The sequence below is a fragment of the Bos mutus genome, chromosome 10, assembly GCF_027580195.1.
Source record: "Bos mutus isolate GX-2022 chromosome 10, NWIPB_WYAK_1.1, whole genome shotgun sequence".
In the NCBI taxonomy this organism is placed as follows: Eukaryota; Metazoa; Chordata; class Mammalia; order Artiodactyla; family Bovidae; genus Bos; species Bos mutus.
The window spans coordinates 10,487,341-10,512,768 of record NC_091626.1 but is presented as its reverse complement, the minus strand read 5'-3'; the positions used below and the strand labels follow the sequence as shown (position 1 = coordinate 10,512,768).

The 25,428-nt window shown below is 40.8% G+C and overlaps 1 long non-coding RNA gene across 2 annotated transcripts in view; it reads right to left on the bottom strand.

Annotated features, from left to right (window-relative positions):
* Positions 1–4,658: 4,658 nt before the first annotated feature.
* LOC138989361 (uncharacterized) overlaps positions 4,659–25,428 on the bottom strand; it is a 159,581-nt gene continuing 138,811 nt past the window's right edge. Inside the window, exon 4 of one of the 2 annotated variants that reach the window (XR_011465547.1) lies at positions 4,659–7,391. This is a non-coding gene — a long non-coding RNA (uncharacterized lncRNA). Of the gene's footprint in view, positions 7,392–8,251; positions 9,556–25,428 lie in introns of those variants that run through there. The other variant, XR_011465548.1, reaches the window with a different exon arrangement.

Genomic DNA, 25,428 nt, shown 5'->3' with positions numbered 1-25,428 from the left:
TCACGTACACGTGACCACTAGAGGTTCCTTATCAGAAGAGGGGATGTTCCAGAAGGGTTAGGGATGAGCTTTGAAACATGGGTTCACCTTTGCCAGTATAGCTCACAGAGGTCCTGGCTAACTCTTCCCACCTACCCACCCACGGGGAGTGGGCATTAGCCCTTTAGAATGTACCCTCCTATGTCCCCAAAGACCTTTACAGAATGTCTCTCACTCATGACCAATTCACACAAGCCCCAGAACGATGCACCTGATACCTGGGTCACCGAGGAGAAGTCCATTTCTGAGATCGTCAACACCTACTTAGCTTTTGCTGCCACCGACTCAGTACTAAGTACTAAAGAAACAGAAACTTTCCCCATCCCCTGATTTAGTCCTTATTTTAACGCCAAAAAAAGTATGATAGGGTAACACCTTTTTCCTTGCTTCATCTTTCCTCATCTAAGTTTGGATAATGTTCTAAGGTTGAGTACTGAATGTTAATTATTTTAAAGGATGTAAGTTTTCCATTAAAAGATTACTTACAGGAATGGTAACATTTCCAAGTTCTTGGGCGTTACACATTTCCATGGGGATGGAGTGTTCTGGAGAACTTGGCTTTATCTGTATGTGGTAGAGACATAACACTATCACAGGAAGGGCCTCTGTTATCAAGTGCAAGCCTCTTCTCTCCTTTCTGTATGCGGATAGGCTGGGGTTCAAGCGGGCTCACTTATCTCTCCAGAGAGAGTCAGCAGCAGACTAGGAGGAGCAGCCAGTGCTCCAGGCTCCTGGCACAGGGCTCTCTCCACGTCTCATCAGAATACAGTGCTTTAAGTGAAGCCCTCCATTTGACCCTTATGGGGATGCCAGGCAATAGTGGTGTATTCCATAGCTCCCTGCCTCAGCCTGGCTCCACTCAGAGTCTGTTCTCTACTTCCCCCACACCCCGAATTTCTGTACATTGGGATATAAACCCACACATACTCACAAATAAATACGAGCAACTACTCCATGGTATCAATCATTTTCTTCCTCTTTTCCACCAACCTTTGACAACATCATACCCTAGGGCTCCAGCAGCCTCTTGATCTCAATCAGCCTAAGACTGCTGCAGCTTCCAAGGGCCGTGCTGCATCTTCAGAGCACCATTCTGCCTCTGGAGTTACTTTCACATCTCCTGGGGACCACTGTCATATCTGCTGGAGATCACTGTTACATCTCTTGGGAACCGTATTCATGTCCGCAAGACACTACTGTCACATCAGCTGGGGACCACAGTCCTGTCTGCTGGAAACCACTGTCGCGTCTGCTGAGTACCATCATCAATGGATATGCTCACCTCTCAGCTGTTCTTGTCCCTCTTTTACCTCTGTTTCTGCCTCTGTGCTTGGTGGGTAGCTTCCTCCATGTAATAGTTTTTGATCTGTAAGAGTCAACAAGCTGAACAAACTTAGGCAATGATTCCTCTTCCCTCCTGTAATGTTTCCCCAATGTCCATTCTCCCCTTCTTCCTTTTAGTCCAACCATAAGACTTAGTCAAGCCTAAGACTCAGCTAAAGATTGTATCTCTCAGCCTCTTTTGCAGCTGGGGTGGTGGTTCTAGACATTCTAGATAAAGTGATGCAAGTAGAAGGGGTTTGTACAACTTCTGGGTCACATCCTGTCATGGATGCTGGCTATGCTGCCATCTGCCATTGGGGTTTGTTGGCTGATAACCCTCTTTGAGAATTAGCTCCACTGAAAAGAGCCATCTCATCCAAGGTCATGCCCTCTTCCTATTGATGGAGCAACTCACATCAATAACTGGTCAAGGGATATAAAGGTGATCCCATGGCGTGTAGCCTGCCAGGCTCCTCTGTCCATGAAATTGTCCAAGCAAGAATGCTGGAGTGGGTTGCCATTCCCTTCTCCAGGGTATCTTCCAGACCCAGGGATCGAACCAGGGTCTCCTACATTGCAGGCAGATTCTTCAGATTCTTTACCATCTAAGCCACCAGGGAAGCCGCATAAAGGCATAACTCTTCATCCCAACTCTGAAGGGCCATCTCTGCTTCACAGTTAACTGTCAGGTTAGTTGAAGTCAAGCAACTAACTGGCTGTGATTGTCCTGAAGTCTAGCTTCTCTCTCTGCACAATTCTGCTTTCTTTCTCTCCCCGTACAGAGGTTAATGTCAAGAGAACTCCCTAACAGGAAACTCCTTTGCCCTAATCCCCATCTCAGATTTCCTAGGAAACCCACCCTCTTTAAAAGAAAGTTATTATCTCTGCCTACTTTTCTGTAGGTGGGAACACAGAGAGGGTGGTGATGAGTGAGCTTTGACCATATGAATGAGGAAAATGCCTTACTGGGTGGTGGAGCAACAAGATAGAAAGAACATGGGCCGCTGGATGATGTCATGGTCAAGCTCCCCACAAACGCTGGACCACTGACCATCTGCATCCTTCTAGTCTGTTATGTGTGAGAATAATCATTTTTGGTCTTATTTGAATCATTCTATTGTTGGGTCCCTGGTGGCTCAGATGGTAAAGAATCTGTCTGCAATGCAGGAGACCTGGGTTCAATTTCTGGGTCGGGAAGATCCCCTGATGAAGGAAATGACTACCCACTCCAGTATTTTTGCCTGGAAAATTCCATGGGCAAAGGAGCCTGGCAGGCTACAGTCCAGTCCATGGGGTCACAAAGAGTCAGGCATGTCTGAGTGACTAACACACACACACACACACACACACACACACACACACACACATTGCTGGATAGCTATGTTAGAGCAGTTTAGTCTATACCTTAGGAGTTGAAGAAAGTGTGATCAACTCTAGTCAGATAATTTAAGACCTTGTAGACCACAGTAAGAATTCAGGAATTTATCTTAGGGGCAATGGCTTTTGCTGCCTCCTTAGGCATTGTGTATATTGTTTGTCTAAGAAAAAACTCTGGAACTGAGTTGCTTCACTCTTAGAGTAGAATTGCCTTGACATATGTTTTTAAAATAGTAACATTAACAGGACTATTTGCCTAAATTGAGTTAGAATGAGTCAATAATTAGAAAATTTTTTGCATTATCCTTACAAAATACAAATTTGTAGATTTCAAATTAATAAAGGCAGAATAAGAAGTTGATGTATTCTCTTTGGCATTTTGTTTAAATCACTGTTCTTTTGAGTCTCTCTTTACTGGAAGTAGATTTTATTTTTTTTTCCCCTCCAATCTGGCAATCCTGCAGAACTTGAGTGGAAAATAGGATTATGCTGAAAATTCCTTGCAGGAAGGAATGATTAGTGGCTCTATATAACTAAAAAACAGTAAATTGGAGCCACAAAGACTTGAAAGGTCAAGTTTTTAAAAACTTCTCTATAATATGGGTAACCACACTACTTTCTTGGTTTAGACAGCAAACTAAATTCATATGTTTTCTTGGGGGAAACAGAAGCAACAACATTGTAGCAAAATTCCCCGTTGAATTGTTTTCTGAAAATCAAATAGTAAACAGCTTCCCCAATCTGGTTCGCAACACATCTCTTGGCAAGTTGTTGGTTTTGGACACACAGACATGATTATTCAGCTAGGTGGCCTGGGTTGGAATTTCAGTTATTGCTATCCAAATAAAACACTTCTTTTCCAGAAATCAGAGGACTGTACTAACTGTTCTCTCAGAGCCTGGATGAAGACTATGTTGGGAAGCTGAGCCTTCTTTCGAGTACTTTCTACTGTCTTTTTCTCTCAAAGAGGACACAGAAGCATCTCTAACAGAGCCCCAGGTTGTAAAACAATCCCACGTCTACCTGCTCAACTCCTCAACCATCTCTCATCAGTTGTCCACTGGTATCTCTCCCAAGATGCTTTAAAATGAAAACCACATAAAATAGAGCTTTCTTCTTCTTTCTTCAAGACCAGGACAGACTAGTTTTCTCCCAAGGTATACTTACTTATAAATAAACTTCTTTCCTCAGAACAGTGGTCCTGAACCAGGGACGATTTTGTCCCCTTACCCCACTCCCTGGTGGACATATGGCAATGTATTGGAACACGGGTTGCCACAGCTGGGGGATGCAACTTGAATCTAGTGAACAGAGGCCAGGAGTGCTGCTAAATGTCCTGCAATGCCCAGGACAGCCCCCAAGACAAAGAATCATCCAGCTCAAAATGCCAGTAGGGCTGGGTTCAGAAATCCTACCTAAATTAGATTTGAAATTGTATTTATTTCTGAAAGTAACTGGATATCATACACTCTGAATTTTACTTGGGAGCAGTATTTGGAAACAAAACTTGCCCCTTAGATTAGAGTTACTGGAGTTAGCAAATAAAAATACTGGAAGCTGGGGACTTCCTGGGTGGTCCGGTAGTTAGGAATCCACCTGCCAATACAGGGGACAAGGGTTCCATCTCTGGTCTGGGGCGATTCCATATGCTGCAGAGCAGCTAAGCCTGTGGGCAACAACTACGAAGCCCACACTCTGCAACAAGAGAAGCCACAGCAGTGAGAAGGCCGTGCACCGCAAGTAGAGAGTGGCTGCTGCTCTCTGCAGCTGGAGAAAGCCCGGGCGGCAGTGAAGACCTATCACAGCCCTGAATAAATAAATAAAAATTCTAAAAAATACAGGAAGCTGAGTTAAATTTGAAGTTTTTACTTATATGAAAAAAATCCATTATTCATGTGAAATTTAAGTTTAACTGGGCATCTTGTGTTTTATCTGGCAACCTTATCTTAGATAGAGATATTTGCCTTACTTTTCACTGGTAGATTCACTTTTACATTTTAAACTACTGATTTTAGTTAAAAGATGCTCACTGTTTTTAAAAAATGTCTTTATGTTAATGTGGTATGTAAACAAATTAATTATCTTTCCAAAAAACTACATTACGATGAATGCAGCTTGAGAGAATCTTTAGTTTCTTTTCTGAGAATTGTGTCAATGTGGTTTTTATTAAATTACTGTGATGTGATAATAAACTTTCTAATGTTCTTATGCTTTGCTAGGAATGGTCCACATTGATTCTGGATCTGGGCTCAGTCTCTTCTAAGATATTTCCCCCAACATACAAATCAGGCTCTTTCATTTTCTTTTCCTGCCAGACCATCTATTACATTCTTCACTCTCAAAATACAACTAAGTGGTTACAATTTGAGAAGAATATGAATAATTAATATCGATAATCTCAGACAAAATCCAACACACCAGCCACGTCACCCAGAAGAAAAGTGACTATAAGAACTAAAACATTAATGTCTTTCTTTCATAAAAATATATATGTGTATGAACCCAGGGCTGGGGTTAGAAGGCCTGCATTCTGGTTGAGATTCTGCCACTGGCTTCTCTGGGCCTCTCATCTAGTGCTCACCCCTCTATACTAGGCTCTCCCTTTACAAAGTTTAAGATGCTTTGTGGCTTAGGTATAGAAAAATATATGAGAAATGACTTAATTTTATCATATAACTGTCACATCTACTAAATGAAATGTTAAAAAATAGTTATTTAATAATAATTAGAAAATCAGATAATAGCAAATTTACTAATTAAATTAACCCTTAACTATACTTCTTTATATTACACATGGAATTACAAGAAGGCAATGGCACCCCACTCCAGTACTCTTGCCTGGAAAATCCCATGGGCAGAGGAGCCTGGTAGGCTGCAGTCCATGGGGTCACTAAGAGTCGGACACGACTGAGCGACTTCACTTTCATTTTCACTTTCATGCATTGGAGAAGGAAGTGGCAACCCACTCCAGTGTTGTTGCCTGGAGAATCCCAGGGATGGCGGAGCCTGGTGGGCTGCCGCCTATGGGGTTGCACAGAGTTGGACACGACTGAAGCGACTTAGCAGTAGCTGTAAACTTTTAAAAATCCATAATCTATTACCTTTTGCCAATATAGGAAAAGCTGGAGAAATATTATAGTAAAAACAAAGACATTTACCGTGTTTTCTGTGTAGTAGCACAGAAGCACTAAAATATTCCCAAAAGGAGCTAAGAAAAAGAGCAAGCAAAAACTATCTTGCTCCAAAATATACTGAATGTGTAAAATAGGTAAGTAATGAGAACCTACCATATAGCAGAGGGAGCCCTCTACTCAATTTCTGTGGTGACCTAAATAGGAAGAAAATCCAAGAAGGGGGATATACGTATACATATAGCCGATGCACTTCGCTGTACAGTAGAAACTATTGTAAGTAGGAAAATACTGTAAAGCAACTATACTCCAATAAAAATTTTAAAAAAATGTGTATTTTGAATGCAACTGCTGCACATGATCTTGGTTTAATTACTGTCATTTCTGAGCTCTCATTATTTTAATATTTAAAATTGGTCTTTATTTTTTTTCATTTACCACAGTTGCAGAATGCTAAAAGTTGCCACTTTGCCCCAGTGGGGGGAAACACTTCCTTCAACTTTAGTCTACTTGTCCATCTTCAGGTTTTTCTGAATTTCTAAATCAAATCCACAAACCACAGAGAAGGGAAAACTCTAGCAGCTAAGAAGCAAGAAGGGTCCAACTCGACGTCCTCAAAGGCCCAGCTAGCAGGACGGGTCTGGCAGGACTTTGGAACTGTGTCTCAGGAAGGAAGGCCCAGGGACGCTGGGTCACTGGGAGGCATGGGGTCCTGGCTTCCCCAGGCCAGTCGAGTGCAGTGCTGATCCCACGTACAGAGCGACCAGTGTCATTCACACGTCGTAGTCATCATTCTAAAATGGATAATCTAAATTTTTTCTATTTTCTCCTCTTGGGGAAAAACATAAACATTTAAGGCAACCCTGAAGGACACTTTCAGTTCCAGCTCAGTTATTGCTGCTCGGGTTCCTTGTGAAAGTGACCTGCCGAGGGGAGAAAATCAGGAAACTGAACTGGGCAGTTTTCAAAGTCCTTCTAGCTCTAAGCTTTCCTTCCCTCTACCTTCACCTCTCTGGCCCTGATTCATTTTTGCCACTCCGGGAGAGCCCCGAGTATGAGTGACCCACCTCTAATTCCTATCACCTACTTACTTCCATGTATTCGGCTGCGCTTTTAACTTTTAAAGAAACAGACTTGTAGAGGAATGCTTAAAACCCACAATATATGAAGAGCTTCTCCAGACTCTCTCCCCAATCTGTTTCTGATGATAAATACCAGATGCTTTGGAGGAAGATGAACTGTACAGACAAGTTGCATGTAAACTATGCGGTCATGGTAAGACAGGGTCTGGAAGGGAAATGGGGTTTCATTTTGAACTTGGCCATGGCGTCTGCTTCTGCCCCCAAAGGGGAGCAGTTGTGAGGTGCTGTAGGTTCATTCATATATGTGTGTGCATTGTTTCTCTTTTCTTCATGAGGGAACTGTATAAGCTCTTTTCTTCTTCCCTTTTCCTCTTGGAAGTTCAGCTGTTGTATCTGGTTTGTAGAGATCAGAACTGCCACGGGCAGTTGCTTGAGCCTCCTGTGTGGTGAGAAGGGGTTGGAGAGCTTACTCAGGGCAAATCACTAGTAAACAGCAGGGTGTGACCACTAACCTAACCCTTCAGCAAGCTCTCTAGGTTCAAAACCACCCCTCCCCTCTCTTTCGAGCTCCCCTTACTTGCTCCTCTTCTTGGTCTAATCTCCTTGCTCCCTGATCCCTTTCTTGCTCCCTCTCTCCTTTCCCTAAATATTTCCTGCATCTCCAGTTTGTTCTTTAAAAGTCTATGAAATGCTTTGACATAAAAAACAAATATAAGGAATAATATAACAAATATTTGTTCCTACTACTCAGCTAAGTTTGTTACTACAAATTATTATAGCCAATTCTATCTCTCTCCCCTGATATATCCATCCTCCATTCTCTGTCCCAGGAGTTAAACATAATGCTTAACTTGCAACTCATTTATCTGTAACAGATTATACTATGGAACTTAAAAAAACTTGCTCTCACTGGAAACATTCTTTGTTCTTGTGATAAGAATCAGGGCATTTAAAACTAATACATATATAGGGACTTGTCTGGTGCTCCAGTGGTTGAGAATCCACCTTCCAATGCTGGGGACACGGGTTTGACCACTAGCTGGGGATCTAAGATCCCATGTGTACTGATACTACTGAGCCTGCACGTCACAGTGAAAATCCCTGCACCCCAACTAAGACCCAGTGCAGCAAGATAAACAAATAAAATATATTTTAAAAAACCCATATATATAGAATAGATAAACGACATCCTACTGTACAGCACAGAGAACTATATTCAACATCCTGTGACACACCATAATGGAACAAACAGGGAAAAGTGTGTGTATGTATATATACACACACATCAAACGAGTCAATCTGAAAGGAAATCAACCCTGAATATTCATTGGAAGGACTGATGCTGAAGCTCCAATATTTGGGCCACCTGATATGAATAGCCGACTCATTGGAAAAGACCCTGATGCTGGGAAAGATTAAAGGCAAGAAGAGAAGGGGACAAAAGAGAATAAAATGGGTGGATGGCATCACTGACTCAACAGACAGGAGTTTGAGCAAGTTCCAGGAGTCAGTGAAGACAGGGAAGCCTAGCATGCTGCAGTCCATGGGGTCACAAAGAGTCGGACATGACTGAGCGACTGAACAACAACGTATACATTATATATAACATATACATTTTATATATATACACATTATATATATATTATATATACATATATTATGAATATATGTACATTCTTATATGTCCATATGGACATCACCAGATGGTCAATACCGAAATCAGATTGATTATATTCTTTGCAACTGAAGATGGAGAAGTCTTACACAGTCAGCAAAAACAAGACCATGAGCTGACTGTGGCTCAGATCATGAACTCCTTTTGCGAAATTCAGACCTAAGTTGAAGAAAGTAGGGAAAACCAATAGGCCATTCAGGTATGACCTAAATCAAATCCCTTAGGGTTATACAGTAGAAGTGAAAAATAGATTCAAGGGATTAGATCTGATAAGAGTGCCTGAAGAACTATAGATAGAAGTTCACGACACTCTACAGGAAGCAGAGATCAAGACCATCCCCAAGAGAAAGAAGTGCAAAAAGACAAAATGGTTGTCTGAGGAGGCCTTACAAATAGCTGAGAAAAGAAGAGAAGCAAAAGGCAAAAGAGAAGGGGAAAAATATACCCACCTGAATGCAGAGTTTCAAAGAACAGCAAGGAGAGAGAAGAAAGCCTTCTTAAGTAAACAGTGCAAAGAAAGAGAGGAAAACAACAGAATGGGAAAGACTAGATCTCTCTTCAAGGAAATTAGAGACACCAAGGGAACATTTCATGCAAAGATGGGCTCAATAAAGGACAGAAATGGTATGGACCTAACAGAAGCAGACGATATTAAGAAGGGGTGGCAACAATACACAGAAGAACTGTACAAAAAAGATTTGATGATGGCATGATCACTCACCTAGAGCCAGATATCCCTGAGTGTGAAGTCAAATGGGCCTTAGGAAGCATCACTACAAACAAAGCTAGTGGAGGTGATGGAATTCCAGTTGAGCTATTTCAAATCCTCAAAGATGATGCTGTGAAACTGCTGCACTCAAGATGCCAGCAAATTTGGAAGACTCAGCAGTGGCCACAGGACTGGAAAAGGTCAGTTTTCATTCCAATCCTATAGAAAGGCAATTTCAAAGAATGTTCAAACTACCACACAATTGCACTCATCTCACACGCTAGCTAAGTAATGCTCAAAATCCTCCAAGCTAGGTTTCAACAGTACATGAACTGGGAACTTCCAGATGTTAAAGCTAGATTTAGAAAAAGCAGAGGAACCAGAGATCAAATTGCCAACATCTGTTGGATCATAGAAAAAGCAAGAGAATTCTAGAAAAACATCTACTTCTGCTATATTGACTATGCTAAAGCCTTTGACTGTGTGGATCACAACAAACTGGAACATTCTTAAAGAGATGGGAATACCGGACCACTTTACCTACCTCCCGCGAAACCTGTATGCAGGTCAAGAAGCAACAATTAGAACCGGACATGGAACAACAGACTGTCAAAATTGGGAAAGGAGTGCATCAAGGCTATACATTGTCATCTTGTTTATTTAACTTATATGCAGAGTACATCATGTGAAGTGCCAGGCTGGATGAATCACAAGCTGGAATCAAGACTGCCAGGAGAAATATCAATAACTGCAGATACGCAGATGACACCACCCTTATGGCAGAAAGCCAAGAACTAAAGAGCCTCTTGATAAAAGTGAAAGAGGAGAGTGAAAAAGCTGGTTGAAAACTCAACAGTCAGAAAACTAAGATCATGGCATCCAGTCCCATCACTCAATGGCATATAGATGGGGAAATAGTGGAAACAGTGACAGATCTTATTTTCTTGGGCTCCAAAATCATTGCAGACGGTGACTGCAGCCATGAAATTAAAAGATGCTTGCTCCTTGGAAGAAAAGCTCTGACAAACCTAGACAGCGTATTAGAAAGCAGAGACATTACTTTGCTGACAAAGGTCCATCTAGTTAAAGCTGTAGTTTTTCCAGTAATCATGTACGGATGTGAGAAGAAGGCTGAGTGTTGAAGAATTGATGCTTTTGAATTGTGGTTGTTGGAGAAGACTCTTCAGAGTCCTTGGATGGCAAGATCAAACCAGTCAATCCTAAAGGAAATCCGTCCTGAATATTCATTGGAGGGACTGATGCTGAAGTTGAAACTCCAATACTTTGGTCACTTGATACAAAGAGCCGACTCACTGGAGAAGACTCTGATGCTGGGAAATAATTGAGGGCAGGAGAAGGGGATGACAGAGGATGAGATGGTTGGATGGCATCACCGACTCAATGGACATGAGTTTGAGCAGGCTAGGGAGATAGTGAAAGACAGAAAAGCCTGGTGTGCTGTAGTCCATGGGGTTGCAAAGAGTCAGACACATAACCGAGCGACTGAACAACAACACATATATTCATCAGTATATATGTATAACTGAATCACTTTATAGTACAGCAGAAACCAATGCAACATTGTAAATCAACATACTTCAATAAAACAAACTGAAAAAAGAATCAGGGCATTTAATTAAATTTTAAAAGAGAAAAATGAAATTAAGTTTTTCAAGGGAGTGTACATTGAAATAACATTTCCTCCAGCTACCTCCTGCTGCAGGGGCATGCACTAAAGTCCCCAGCACCATCAACACAGCCGTGTTCAGAAGTCTTTTTTTGAATCTCTGTAATTTTAATACTCTTTTGTTTAGTTCTCAGTCTTTGCTTTTTTTTTTTCTCTTTCGGAATTTCCCCAACTGTCCAAATGTTTCTCGCCTGTCTCGTTATGGGATTCAACCCAGTGACATTTACTGCTTAGACAATTTAATCTCGAATATAAAATTTTCTCTCTGCTCTGCCCTAAACGAATATACTTGACTTTCTTGGCACCTTTCTATTTAAGTCATTTGGTGAAAAAGAATGAAGGCCATTCACATTAGGATGGAGCAGGAGGTCACCGAGAGGGGTGCTTCCAGCCCTCCGGAAGCGGGTTGACTATTAAACATGGCAGAGGTCACAGTCCTTGGGCCCCTGTTCCTTTTTGGGAAATGCTAATGGTTTAGGGGCAGCAGAGTCATCCTTGGCATCTGGGCCTTCCTGACATCCACTGAAGGGATGTCCGTCCCCGATGCCAGCACTGAGAGAGGCCTCTGCTTCCAGCAGGCCCAGCAGAAGTGCCTGGGTAGAGGTGCCCTTGCTGTCAAGTTCTGGTCTCAGATCCAGATTCACCTTTGTCTTGGGCAGCTACTGAAGGCAGTGGCTGGGTGCCCAAATAGCAGAGTGATGGCTGTGGGGTACCCACCAAGGGTAAGCCCAGAATTTTAATGCTAATTACAATTAACAAAAGAGAGTGCATGGTATGGTATAAAATATGAGGGTAAAAGATATCTAACCAATAGACTCAAAATACAAAAAATATTGGAAGTAGGGTTGTATAACACGGGCTTTTTCCAAGTAATGCTATTTAACTGTTTTCCACTTTTTTTCTCTCATTCTTACCATATGATTTATTGTCATCTTTGGCTAACAGTTAATTTCAAGAATGTCTATGAAGTAAATATGGCTTAGTATAAAAAGCTCAGGCTTTGGAGACAAACAGAACTGGGTAAAAACCCTCACGTAATCACTTTTTAGGACAAGATATTTACCCTTGGTTCCACCAAGTCTGAATTCCTTAGCATGACTACATAGACCTCTGACTAGGCCTGCAGTCTTAATTCTCATTATCATCTACTGCTCACTTCATCCTCCTAAAATGTTGGGTTACATGTCCTCAGATCACAGAATACTGTTTCTTTCCTCCCTGTCTTTACTGGAGTCATTATCTCTGCTAGGAACTACTCCCTGGCCATAAGGGTGTCTGCCCGACCCTGCTTCATCTTCAAGTGCTTTGCAGATGGTGACTGATTCCCTCCCATGCAATTTCATAATACCCTGAACTTATCCCTGTTAGCACGAAACACACGAATGGGTGTTACATGTTTGTCTCCTCCAATATAAGCCATTCAGAAACAAGAATCACGTCTTATTTATCTTGGTATCATTGGTAACAGCCTTAAGTAAACTCAATAAATATTTGCTGGATTAGAAGGGATATATCTGTAAAATGAGTATAATACCAACCCTAGGATTATTGTAAGGAGAAATACTAAAATGCTGGCTGCTAATTCTGTTACCCAGCCTTCTTCCAATGTATTTCTAAAACACAGAAACAAATATATCATACATGCAAATAAAATATATATTTACAGTCACTTCTAGATGTCATTTTTATACTCACATTTTCCATAGATAAGTATGTGCAACAGAGTTACAACTATATTTGCTAATTTTAAGATACCACTTGGCTTATGAAATCCAATAGCAGGAAGATGCTTATGGACCAGATGAACAGTTTAATTGAAAGTCAACTGGTCTCTCTTAATTTATATAAACCGTTGGCCATATCTGCAAGTAGACATTATCTTGAAGAAGAATAAATGTAAAAATACATTGGCTTTCAAACAGATCCACATACATGGAGAATACATCTATACTTGAGAAGATCAGGGAGAAGAGAATTTTCCTTCAAGATGGAGATCATTGGGGATATTTCTTTTGTTTGAAAACGTTTCTTCAACAAATTCTTCCATGTAATGCTTCTTTCACCCATCATTGCACACACACACACACATACACACACACACAAGATCTTGGTGTACCACCCCTGGATATTGATGCTGAGCCACTGTTACACACTGGAAGATATACCCAAGAGAACCCCTTCTGCACTTGTCTCACTCACCCTCGTTATCCTGTAGGTTTTCAGTATTTAGTTAGCCTTAGACGAGAGTTCAAGGTCACTTAATTACCTCCTCCAACAAAGAGGGGGAAAGGCACAGAAATTGTGTTTATTCACACAATAGTCTTATTCTCCCATCCTTATAATGGGAATCACAGGTACAGGGTGGAAGGTGGTGGTGGCAGTAACAGAAGACATAAAGTATTTAGAAGCCAGAGAATAGATATGCCTTGTAGAGGCGTGGTCAGCAAAAGGAGGGAGTTTCCAGAACTGGGGATAAGATGCAATTGAAAGATAGAACACAAAAAGCAGAGGAAATCACTATAAGGACAGATAGACATTGTGATACAAGGACAGATAGACATTGTGACAAAAAACAAAGTGTAAGACTGAGATGTTAGAAAAACTGAAGGGCCAGTAAAAACTCTGCTCCTTTAACAGCTGAGCATATTCTGTGTCCCCCTCTCCCCTTTAAGGGAGCCCCCATCAACCGTGTGCATCTATTATCCACTTGCTGGATGCTCTGGGGGATATATTAATAAGACTTAGCTTTTGCACTTGAGGGCTTCCCTGATGGCTCAGACAGTAAGAAAATCTGCCTGCAGTGCCAGAGACCCAGGTTCGATTCCTGGGTCAGGAAGATCCCCTGGAGAAGGAAATGGTTACCCACTCCAGTATTCTTTTTTATTATTATTATAGTAGGTTTTATTTATTTATTTATTTCTATTTTTTTAACTTTACAATATTGTATTGGTTTTGCCATACATCAACATGCATCTGCCACGGGTTACACTGCTCCTCATCCTGAACCCCCCTCTCACCTCCCTCCCCATACCATCCCTCTGGGTCATCCCAGTGCACCAGCCCCAAGCTTCCTGTATCCTGCATCGAACCTGGATTGGTGATTCGTTTCTTATATGATATTATAGATGTTTTAATGCCATTCTCCCAAATCATCCCCCCCTCCCTCTCCCACAGAGTCCAAAAGACTGTTCTATACATCTGTGTCTTTTTTGCTGTCTCGCATACAGGGTTGTTGTTACCATCTTTCTAAATTCCATATATATGCGTTAGTATACTGTATTGGTGTTTTTCTTTCTGGCTTACTTCACTCTGTATAATAGGCTCCAGTTTCATCCACCTCATTAGAACTGATTCAAATGTATTCTTTTTAATGGCTGAGTAATACTCCATTGTGTATATGTACCACAGCTTTCTTATCCATTCATCTGCTGATGGACATCTAGGTTGCTTCCATGTCCTGGCTATTGTAAACAGTGCTGCGATGAACATTGGGGTACACATGTCTCTTTCAATTCTTGTTTCCTCGGTGTGTATGCCCAGCAGTGGGATTGCTGCTGAAACTCCAGTACTTTGGCCACCTCATGCGAAGAGTTGACTCATTGGAAAAGACTCTGATGCTGGGAGGGATTGGGGGCAAGAGGAGAAGGGAACGACAGAGGATGAGATGGCTGGATGGCATCACTTACTCGATGGATGTGAGTCTCAGTGAACTCCAGGAGTTGGTGATAGACAGGGAGGCCTGGCATGCTGCGATTCACGGGGTCGCAAAGAGTCGGACACGACTGAGCGACTGATCTGATCTGATCTGATGGCAATTCTATTTCCAGTTTTTAAAGGAATTTCCACACTGTTCTCCATAGTGGCTGTACTAGTTTGCATTCCCACCTACAGTGTAAGAGGGTTCTCTTTTCTCCACATTCTCTCCAGCATTTATTGCTTGTAGACTTTTGGATCGCAGCCATTCTGACTGGCGTGAAATAGTATCTCATTGTGGTTTTGATTTTCATTTCTCTGATAATGAGTGATGTTGAGCATCTTTTCATGTGTTTGTTAGCCATCTGTATGTCTTCTTTGGAGAAGTGTCTATTTAGTTCTTTGGCCCATTTTTTGATTGGGTCATTTATTTTTCTGGAATTGAGCTGCAGGCCACTCCAGTATTCTTGCCTGGAGAATTCCATGGGCAGAGGAGCCTGGTGGGCTACAGTCTATGGGGTCATAAAGAGTCAGAAATGACTAAGCCACTAACACTTTCACACTTACATATGAAGTAGAAAACCAGGACAGAACTTTATGTGTGGGAAACATGGTGTGAATAGATACTGTTGTACAAAATTAATAATATTAACAAGTATTCATATACAAAGATATTTTGCCAAGTAGTCAACACATAGTCCATTCTCTTATATGTGTTTTGGCTTGATTTTAGTTGCCTTATTTTATGAAGGTAACATCAACATCTAGCTTGATGTTGCCTTAGTAACAAGAGCTGTGAAAAATACAAAGTGCAAAACTGTCCCGTGACACCATTTCAAACTCACTGGACCCTGTCATCACTGGACTCTTCCTAACTCACACCCATTCCTTAAAATACACACTAAGTAAAATATATGCTTAGTCTGCAAAGCATACATTAACATTAAAACATTGATGTGAGTAATGGTTGACATTTCAAGAAGAGATTTCAGTAAAGTGGGGTATCAGACCAGAAAAAGTATGTTATTTACACAACTGATATGATTGTGCACATAGATATAATTTATGGATATGGAATATTTTTAAATGCTGCTTGCTTAACACAATTTGTGTATAAAGCAAAGAACCCCTGAGTAATGAATCCCTACTGATCCAAATGGCAGGACTTCACAAGACAGAGCTTAGTTGTTCTTCACCATGAAGGGTAGATTATTAATCTGGAAAAGCTAACACAGCTCCCCAAAACTTAACAATATCATGGAATGACTTAAGTTTTGGAAATAACTAAAATTATTTTACATATTCATTTTAAATATTTTATAAAATAGTACTTTTTAACTTTTGAATTATTGCCATTAAAAAATGAGGCAAATGAGGCATTGTGAAAGTCACTCGGTTTTGTCTCTTTGTGATCCCCATGGACGCAACAGAAGCAACTTAGCATGCATGCATATAGTATACATGTATGTATACATGTATAGTATACATGCAGATGTATCAGAGTTGCTAATCCCAGACAGCCCGAGTTGTCAGTTCTGCTTGGGGTTTCCCAGGTGGTGATAGCAGTAAAGGACCTGCCTGCCAATGCAGGAGACATGAGATGCAGGTTTTATCCCTGGGTGGGGAAGATCCCCCGGAGGAGGGCATGGCAGTCCACTCTAGTATTCTTGCCTGGAGAATCCCATGCACAGAGAAGCCTGGTGGGCTATGGTCCAGATCAGATCAGATCAGATCAGTCGCTCAGTAGTGTCTGACTCTTTGCGACCCCATGAATCCCAGCACGCCAGGCTTCCCTGTCCATTACCAACTCCCGGAGTTCACTGAGACTCACGTCCATCGAGTCAGTGATGCCATCCAGCCATCTCATCCTCTGTCGTCCCCTTCTCCTCCTGCCCCCAATCCCTCCCAGCATCAGAGTCTTTTCCAATGAGTCAACTCTTCACATGAGGTGGCCAAAGTACTGGAGTTTCAGCTTTAGCATCATTCCCTCCAAAGAAATCCCAGGGCTGATCTCCTTCAGAATGGACTGGTTGGATCTCCTTGCAGTCCAAGGGACTCTCAAGAGTCTTCTCCAACACCACAGTTCAAAAGCATCAATTCTTTGGCGCTCAGTCTTCTTCACAGTCCAACTCTCACATCCATACATGACCACTGGAAAAACCATAGCCTTGACTAGACGGACCTTTGTTGGCAAAGTAATGTCTCTGCTTTTGAATATGCTATCTAGGTTGGTCATAACTTTCCTTCCAAGGAGTAAGCATCTTTTAATTTCATGGCTGCAGTCACCATCTGCAGTGATTTGGGAGCCCCCCAAAATAAAGTCTGACACTGTTTCCACTGTTTCCCCGTCTATTTCCCATGAAGTGATGGGACCGGATGCCATGATCCTCGTTTTCTGAATGTTGAGCTTTAAGCCAACTTTTTCACTCTCCATTTTCACTTTCATCAAGAGGCTTTTGAGTTCCTCTTCACTTTCTGCCATAAGGGTGGTGTCATCTGCATATCTGAGGTTATTGATATTTCTGCCAGCAATGTTGATTCCAGCTTGTGCTTCATCCAGTCCAGCATTTCTCATGATGTACTCTGCATATAAGTTAAATAAACAGGGTGACAATATACAGCCTTGACGTACTCCTTTAAGAGTCAGACACGACTGCAGTGACTGAGCACAGCACAGCACCTCTGGAATACAGCTTTATCAGTAGTGCAGTGCCGCGTGCAGTTCTTTTTGCCTTTAGTCATACAGATTACACGCATTTCCAAAGCCGCTTAGATGAGGACAGCCCTCCATCCCCTTCAGTGTGGTTGTTCCATACATTTGTAAGAAAGATTCTTTTGTCACAGTCTACATCTCATGGTGGGATCCTCTGAGCCTCTAAATACTTTTTAAAATTTCATATATTAAGGGTCACTGTTTGTGCTGTAAAATTCTATGGATTTAAACTAATGGATCATGTTATATACCCACCATTAAAGTATCACACACAATCGTTTCATCTCCCTGAATAATCCCCAGTGCTCATCTATTCAGCCTTTTCTCCCTCCATCTAAACTCCTGGTGACCATCAATCTTTCTACTGTATCTTTACTTCTACCTATTCCAGAATGTCATGTAATTGGAATCATATAATTTTTCAGATTCACTTTTTTCATTTAGCGGTATGCGTTGTAAGTTCATCCATGTCTTTCAGGGGTTTGATAGGTCATTTATTTTTATAGCTGAATAATATTCCATTGTATGGATATCTCACAGTTTATTTATCTACTCAGCTGTTGAAGGACATTGGTTCTCCTGGTTTTGGGTGATTATAAATAAAGCTACTATAAACATTCCTGTGCAGATTTTTGTGTGGACACAGGTTTTCAAATCAGCTGAATATATACTTAGGGGAACAAATGCCAGATTGTATGATATATTAGTTTCCTAGATCTGCTTAACAAATTACCATAAACAACATAAACTTATTCTCTCACAGTTTGGAGTTTAGAAATGAAGTGAAAATTGAGTGTCAATAGGGCCAAGTTCCCCCTGAAGACTCTATGGAAGAAAACTTTCTTGCTTCTTCCTAGATTCTTATGGCTGCCAGAAATCCTTGGTACTCCTTGGCCTCTTGATACATCAATCCAACCTCTGCCAGTCCTTGCACAACCATCTTCCCTCTCTGTGGGTCTGTGTCTCTGTGTCTCCATGTCTCCATCTCATAAGAACATCAGTTATTGGATTTGGGGTCCATCCTAATTCAGTATGTGTGCATGCTAACTTGCTTAGTTGTATCTCTTTGCAACCCTATGGACCATAGCCCCCCAGGCTTCTCTGTCCATGGGATTCTCCAGGCAAGAATACTGGAATGTGTTGCCATTTCCTCTTCCTGATTCAGGGATTGAACCCACGTTTCTCATGTCTCCTGCATTGGCAGGCTGGTTCTTTACCACTAGAGGCACCTGGGAAGCCCCTAATTCTGTACAATCTCATCTTCATTTGTCTACATCTGCAAACCCTCTATTTCCAAATAAGGTCACATCACAGGTACTATGGGTTAAGACTTCAACATAATTTGGGGGAAGTGGAAAAATTCAACCCACAATATATGGTAAGAGAGTCTTTAGTTTTGGGAGAAGTTGCCTCGCCAAGTTTGCATTCCTACAAGCAATGAATAAGCGTTTCTGTTGTTCCACAGCCTTGCAAAACATTTGGGATCATCAGCTTTCTGGGTTTTAGCCATTCTAATAGGTGTATAGTGATATCTCCTTGTTATATTAATTTGCAATTCCCTAGTGACACCCCACTCCAGTACTCTTGCCTGGAGAATCCCATGGACGTAGGAGCCTGGAAGGCTGCAGTCCATGGGGTCGCTGAGGGTCCGACACGACTGAGCGACTTCACTTTCACTTTTCACTTTTCACTTTCATGCATTGGAGAAGGAAATGGCAACCCACTCCAGTGTTCTTGCCTGGAGAATCCCAGGGACGGGGGAGCCTGGTGGGCTGCCATCCATTGGGTCGCACAGAGTCGGACACGACTGAAGTGACTTAGCAGCAGCAGCAGCAGTGACAAATGATGTGGAGCATCTTTTTATATGCTTATTTCCATCTGTATATTCTCTTTGATGAGGTATCTGTTAACATCTTTTCCCCATTTTTAAACTGGATTGTTTGTTCTCTTGTTGAGTTTCAAGAGTTCTTTGTATATTTTGGATACAAATCCATTAACAGATAGGTGTTTTGTAAACATTTTGTCTATTCATTCACCTAACAGGATATTTTGTATTTTTACTATTAAATTTTATGTATTTTTTCCTTTGAGACTTCCTCTTTGACTCATTGATTATTTACGAGTGTGTTATTTAATTTCCAAGAGTTTGGAGATTTTATTGTTGTCCTTCTATTTCTTATTTCCAGCTTGATTCTAGTATGGTCAAAAAATACTTCCTGTGTGAGTTCATCAATTTTTTTGTTGTTGATATTTGCTGTATGACTTAGGATATGGTCTATCTTGGTGAGTATTCTGAATGTTCCATGGGCTCTTGGAAAGAATGTGTGTTCTGTTGTTGATTGGTGTGTTCTATAAATGTGAATTAAAGCCTGTGTTTAATTCATTGAGATATTTGCTTATTTTCTGTCCAGTAGTTCTACCAATTGCTGAGGAGGGAGTGGTAACTATAATTCCAGGTTTGTCTATTTATTCTTTCACACCTATCAGCTTTTTCTTCATGTGTTTTGAAGCATTGCTGTTTGGTACACACACTTAGGATTGGTATGGCTTCTTGGTGGGCTGGCCCATTTGTTGTTATACAATATCTGTCTTGTCTCTAGTAGTTTTCTTTCCTCTGGAGCCTACTGTATTTGATATTAATATGCCAACTCTTACTTTTTTGTGTGATCAATATTTGCATGGTATCACTTTCTCAATCCTTTTCTGTCCAAGCTACCTATGCCATCAAGTTTTAAGTTCCTTGTAGACATTATTTATCTGGGTTGTGTGTGTATGTGTTTTTAAATTTTTATTGGCATATAGTTGATTTCTATTGTATTAGTTTCTGCTCTACAGCAAAGTGAATCAGTTATACACATACATACATCCACTCTTTTTTAGGTTATCTTCCTATATAGGTCATTACAGGGTATTGAGAAGAGTTCCTTGTGCTATATGCTGCTGCTGCTGCTACGTCGCTGCAGTCATGTCTGACTCTGTGCGACCCCATAGACGGCAGCCCACCAGGCTCCGCCATCCCTGGGATGCTCCAGGCAAGAACACTGGAGTGGGTTGCCCTTTCCTTCTCCAATGCATGAAAGTGAAAAGTGAAAGTAAAGTGGCTCAGTCGTGTCCGACTCTTCTCGACCCCATGAACTGCAGCCTACCAGGCTCCTCTGTCCCCAGGAACTGCAGCCTACCAGGCTCCTCTGCTGTCCATGGGATTTTCCAGGAAAGAGTACTGGACCAGGCTGGGGTCCCTGGGATTCTCCAGACAAGAACACTGGAGTGGGTGCCTTTTCCATCCAATGCATGAAAGTGAATAGTGAAAGTGAAGGTCCTTCAGTCGTGTCCAACTCTCCTCGACCCCAGGGACTACAGCCTACTAGGTGATTTTTTTCATTCACTCTGCCAATCTCTTTTAATTGGTGTATCTAGACCATTTACATTTAGAATAATAATTGACTTTGTGAGTTCAAGTCTGTCATTTTATTATTTGTTTTCTATTAATTCCTTGCTAATCATTCTTCTGTTGCTCACACACACTCTTGTGTTTTGTTTTTTTTGTTTTTTTTTTGGTGTAGGGGGTTACTTAAACATTTCTTAGAATACTGTTTTGATTTATTTAATGTTTTTGAGTATATCACTTTGTATTATTTTCTTATTGGTTGCTCTAGGTATTACAATATACATATATAACTTATTACAGTCTATTGGTATATGATGTTTTATCACTTTGAGTAAAGAATAGAAACCTTATTTCCTTTTAGGACCCTCATTTTAAAAATATGATTCCTCTGTTTATACATAATTGATCACTATGTAACATACTATTTTTGTTTCACTTAATTCTTAGTCATGTATGGATGTGAGAGTTGGACTATAAAGAAAGCTGAGCACCAAAGAATTGATGCTTTTGAACTGTGGTGTTGGAGAAGACTCTTGAGAGTCCCTTGGACTGCAAGGAGATCCAACCAGTCCATTCTGAAGGAGATCAGTCCTGAGTGTTCATTGGAAGGACTGATGTTGAAGCTGAAACTCCAATACTTTGGCCACCTGATGTGAAGAGCTGACTCATTTGAAAAGACCCTGATGCTGAGAAAGATTGAAGGTGGGAGGAGAAGGGGACGACAGAGGATGAGATGGTTGGATGGCATCACTGACTCAATGGACATGAGTTCGAGTAAACTCTGGGAGTTGGTGATGGACAGGGAGGCCTGGCGTGCTGCAGTACATGGGTCGCAAAGAGTTGGACACAACAAAGCAACTGCACTGAACCTGTTTATTGCACTTCATAGATATTGTTTTTAAAAAAAAAACCTGAAGTTTTGTGACAATCCTGTATTGGCACTATTTTTCCAACAGATTTTGCTTATTTTGTGTCTCTGTTCCACATTTTGGTAATTCTCAAAACATTTCAAACTTTTGCATTATTATATTTGTTTTAGTGATTCTAATAGTGATCTTTACTGTCACTATTACAAAAAGATTATGACTCACTGAAGGTTCAGATGATGGTTAGCATTTTTAGCTATAAAATATTTTTAATTAAGTGCTATAAAGTGTTTTTTTAAAGTCATAATGCTATTGTACAGATTAAACAGACTATAGTATAGTGTAAACATAACTTTTATATTCATTGGGAAGCTAAATGTGATTCACTTTATTGTGATATTTGCTTTATTGTGGTGATCTGGAAATGAACCCGCAGTATCTCCAAGGTATGCCTGTACAAAATACAACAGGTTCACTGCATGGGAAGTGCAAAATGAATCTCTTTCAATATATATCACTCTCTAATAGCCTTGATATCAAATAAATAAATGAAGCTGCGTCTCATTTACATTTCTAGGCAATAAAGTATCATTAGAGGAAGTCACATAATTGTGCTCACTTAGCTAGGCTCCAGGAGAAGGCAATGGCACCCCACTCCAGTACTCTTGCCTGGAGAATCCCAGGGACGGGGGAGCCTGGTGGGCTGCTGTCTATGGGGTCGCACAGAGTCGGACAAAACTACAGTGACTTAGCAGCAGCAGCAGCAGAATGGCTGAGCCCCACTCCTGTAGGTTTAGATTCCATTTTCTTTCAATTCCAAGGGGAATTCCTAGCATCCCTTCCTTTTTCTATTATCCTCAAGACCAAGCTTTAAAAGGTACTAAAACCCAGGTCTCCACGTAGGATTTCTAACAAATAGAATTGTTTAAAATGTAAATTGATCCTGTAACATTCTCCAGCTAACTTCATTTCTATAAAATGTTGAATAAATATTTAAAGAATATCTCTTTGAAAGGGCATCTAATTATTAGCCTGCCCGCGGCTTTCACTTGATTTGTCTCCTTTATGCTAATTTAAATTTGACCTTTGCCACCGTCAGCAATGCTTCTATTCACCTTTTGCTAACTCCCTGGTATATCCTCTAAATTGCTTTCTCTCTCTCTTTAGAGCCCCAATCTCTTTCCATCATGCTCTTTTGACTTGTTTTCTAATGTAACAGGGAAATTGGAAGGTAATTGATTTGAGCTAACTCAGCACCTCCTGCTCTCCTTGAAACTTCCTCTGGTGTCAGAAAGAAAGCATGTCTCTTCATTTTCAGTGCTAGCTCCACTGCTCAAGCTCCTGATCTCTGCTTCTCAACACTTACAGTAATTCCTAGGACCCCATTCATCTTCTTTCTGTCATCTTCAGATTTTTGCTCAGCAGCAGCCAATTTTGTCTTCATCTGTATGTAGACTCACCCTGTCATCTCCTACAAGAACTATACCTTGAGTCTTCTGCTCCTGTCCTATTCCTTTCCTTCCTTTATCTGGTCATATCTTGTACATTCAGATATTTTCTATATACTTTATCTGATATATTCCTTGTGATATTGTACCTGCCTCTATTCCTAATACCATTTTCTTTAGTAATCATTCAATTTGATTTATAACAGCCTATTCAATGAGAAATGCTCAGTGCAAGGATGCAATGTGACTCTTGTCTGATAATATCCTGCATTTCCTGCCTTTATTTTTTCACACCATTTAAATTTATATAATACAATGTATTAGTTCATAAAACCTTTCCTCCTATCATGTTCATAAAACAATAGAATTCCACCTCTCATCCATGACTATGTGAATCCATTAATATTGTATTAAGACTTAATCTTCTTTTTCACTTCCTCAACTACATATTCCCATACCTTCCAATATCACTAATTCTGGTTCTCAAGTTAATAAACACTCTTCCTGATCAGTCTCTAGCTTATTATCAAATCCCATATCCATTAATTGTCTTAGATGCTTTGCCATTGTCATTCCCTTCTCCAAGCCTTGATTCATGCAGCATAGCCCATATGTAGTGTTGTCCTCTGTGCCAATTTAAACCCAGCGTACTCATCCTTCAAGGTCATCCAAGGTCACCCAAGGCCACTTCTTCTCTCAGGCCTTTGCCAAACACAGCAGTACATTATAGACTTTCTCCAAAGCCACATTAGACTTTAGACAAAATTGTGGACTGCTACACAAAATGGTATCTCCTAACCATCTCTAGTTACCTCAAATATGTAGACCTTATTTTGTCAACTATCCCTTTGAAAGCACAAATACAAGTTTCTATTTTCTTCCTGCCCAGCAGGGTACTGGGCATATAGAAGTTGCTTCACGAACTTGTTTAATAGTTTAATTCTAAACAAATACTAATAAGTATTGATAGTGATTTCACGGCACTGATAATTCTACTCTGAGTGAAACTAGGATTTTTATAGGACTACTTAGAAGGTTACAGGTAGAATGTCCATCAAAGAGTTTAAAAATAGGGGCTTTCCTGGTGGTCCAGTGGTTAAGCATCCACTTTGCAACACAGGGGACGTGAGTTCAATCCCTGGTTAGGGAACTAAAATTCCACATGCTGCAGAGCAGCTAACGTCCAAGCACCACAGCTACTGGGCCCTCGAACCATAACTAGAGTCCATGTGCCATATGAAAAGATCCTGCGTGATGCAATGGAGATTCTGTGCAACTAAGACCCAACACAGTAAAAAAAAAAAAAAAGTTTACAAATAATAAATGCTGGAGAGGGTATGGAGAAAAAGGAACCCTCCTTAAAAGAACTAAAAACAGAGTTACCACATGATTCTGTTATCCCACTCCTGGGCATATATCTGGAGAAAAACATAATTCAAAAAGACGCACGCACATCAATGTTCACAGCAGCACTTATTTACAATAGCCAAGATATGGAAACAAGCTAAGTGTCCATCAACAGCTGAATGGATAAAGATCTGTTTTATATATACACTCAATGGAATATTAGTCCTAAAAAAGAGTGAAACAATGCCATCTGCAGCAACATGGATGGACCTCGAGATGATCATACTAAGTGAAGTAAGCCAGACAGAGAAAGACAAATGTCATGTGATACTGCTTATATGTAGAATGTAAAAAAAATGATACAAATGAACTTCTTTACAAAACAGAAATAGAAAACAAAATTATGGTTACTGAAAGAGAAAGGGAGCAAGGAATAAATTAGGAGTTTGAGATTAAAATACACACACTGCTGCTGCTGCTGCTGCTGCTGCTAAGTCACTTCAGTCGTGTCCAACTCTGTGCGACCCCATAGACGGCAGCCCACTTGGCTCCCCCGTCCCTGGGATTCTCTAGGCAAGAACACTGGAGTGGGTGGCCATTTCCTTCTCCAATGCATGAAAGTGAAAAGTGAAAGTGAAGTTGCTCAGTCGTGTCTGACTCTTAGCGACCCTATGGACTGCAGCCTACCAGGCTCCTCCGTCCATGGGATTTTCCAGGCAAGAGTACTGGAGTGGGGTGCCATTGCCTTCTCCAAATACACACACTACTATACGTAAAACAGATAACCAACAAGGACCTACTGTATAGCACAGAGAACTATTCTTAATACCTTACAATAAAAGAGAAAGTTAAAAGAGAATAAATATATATATTTTGTTGTTGTACACTCTCTCACACACACATACATCTGAATCACTTTGCTGTACTACCTGAAACTAATACAACATTAT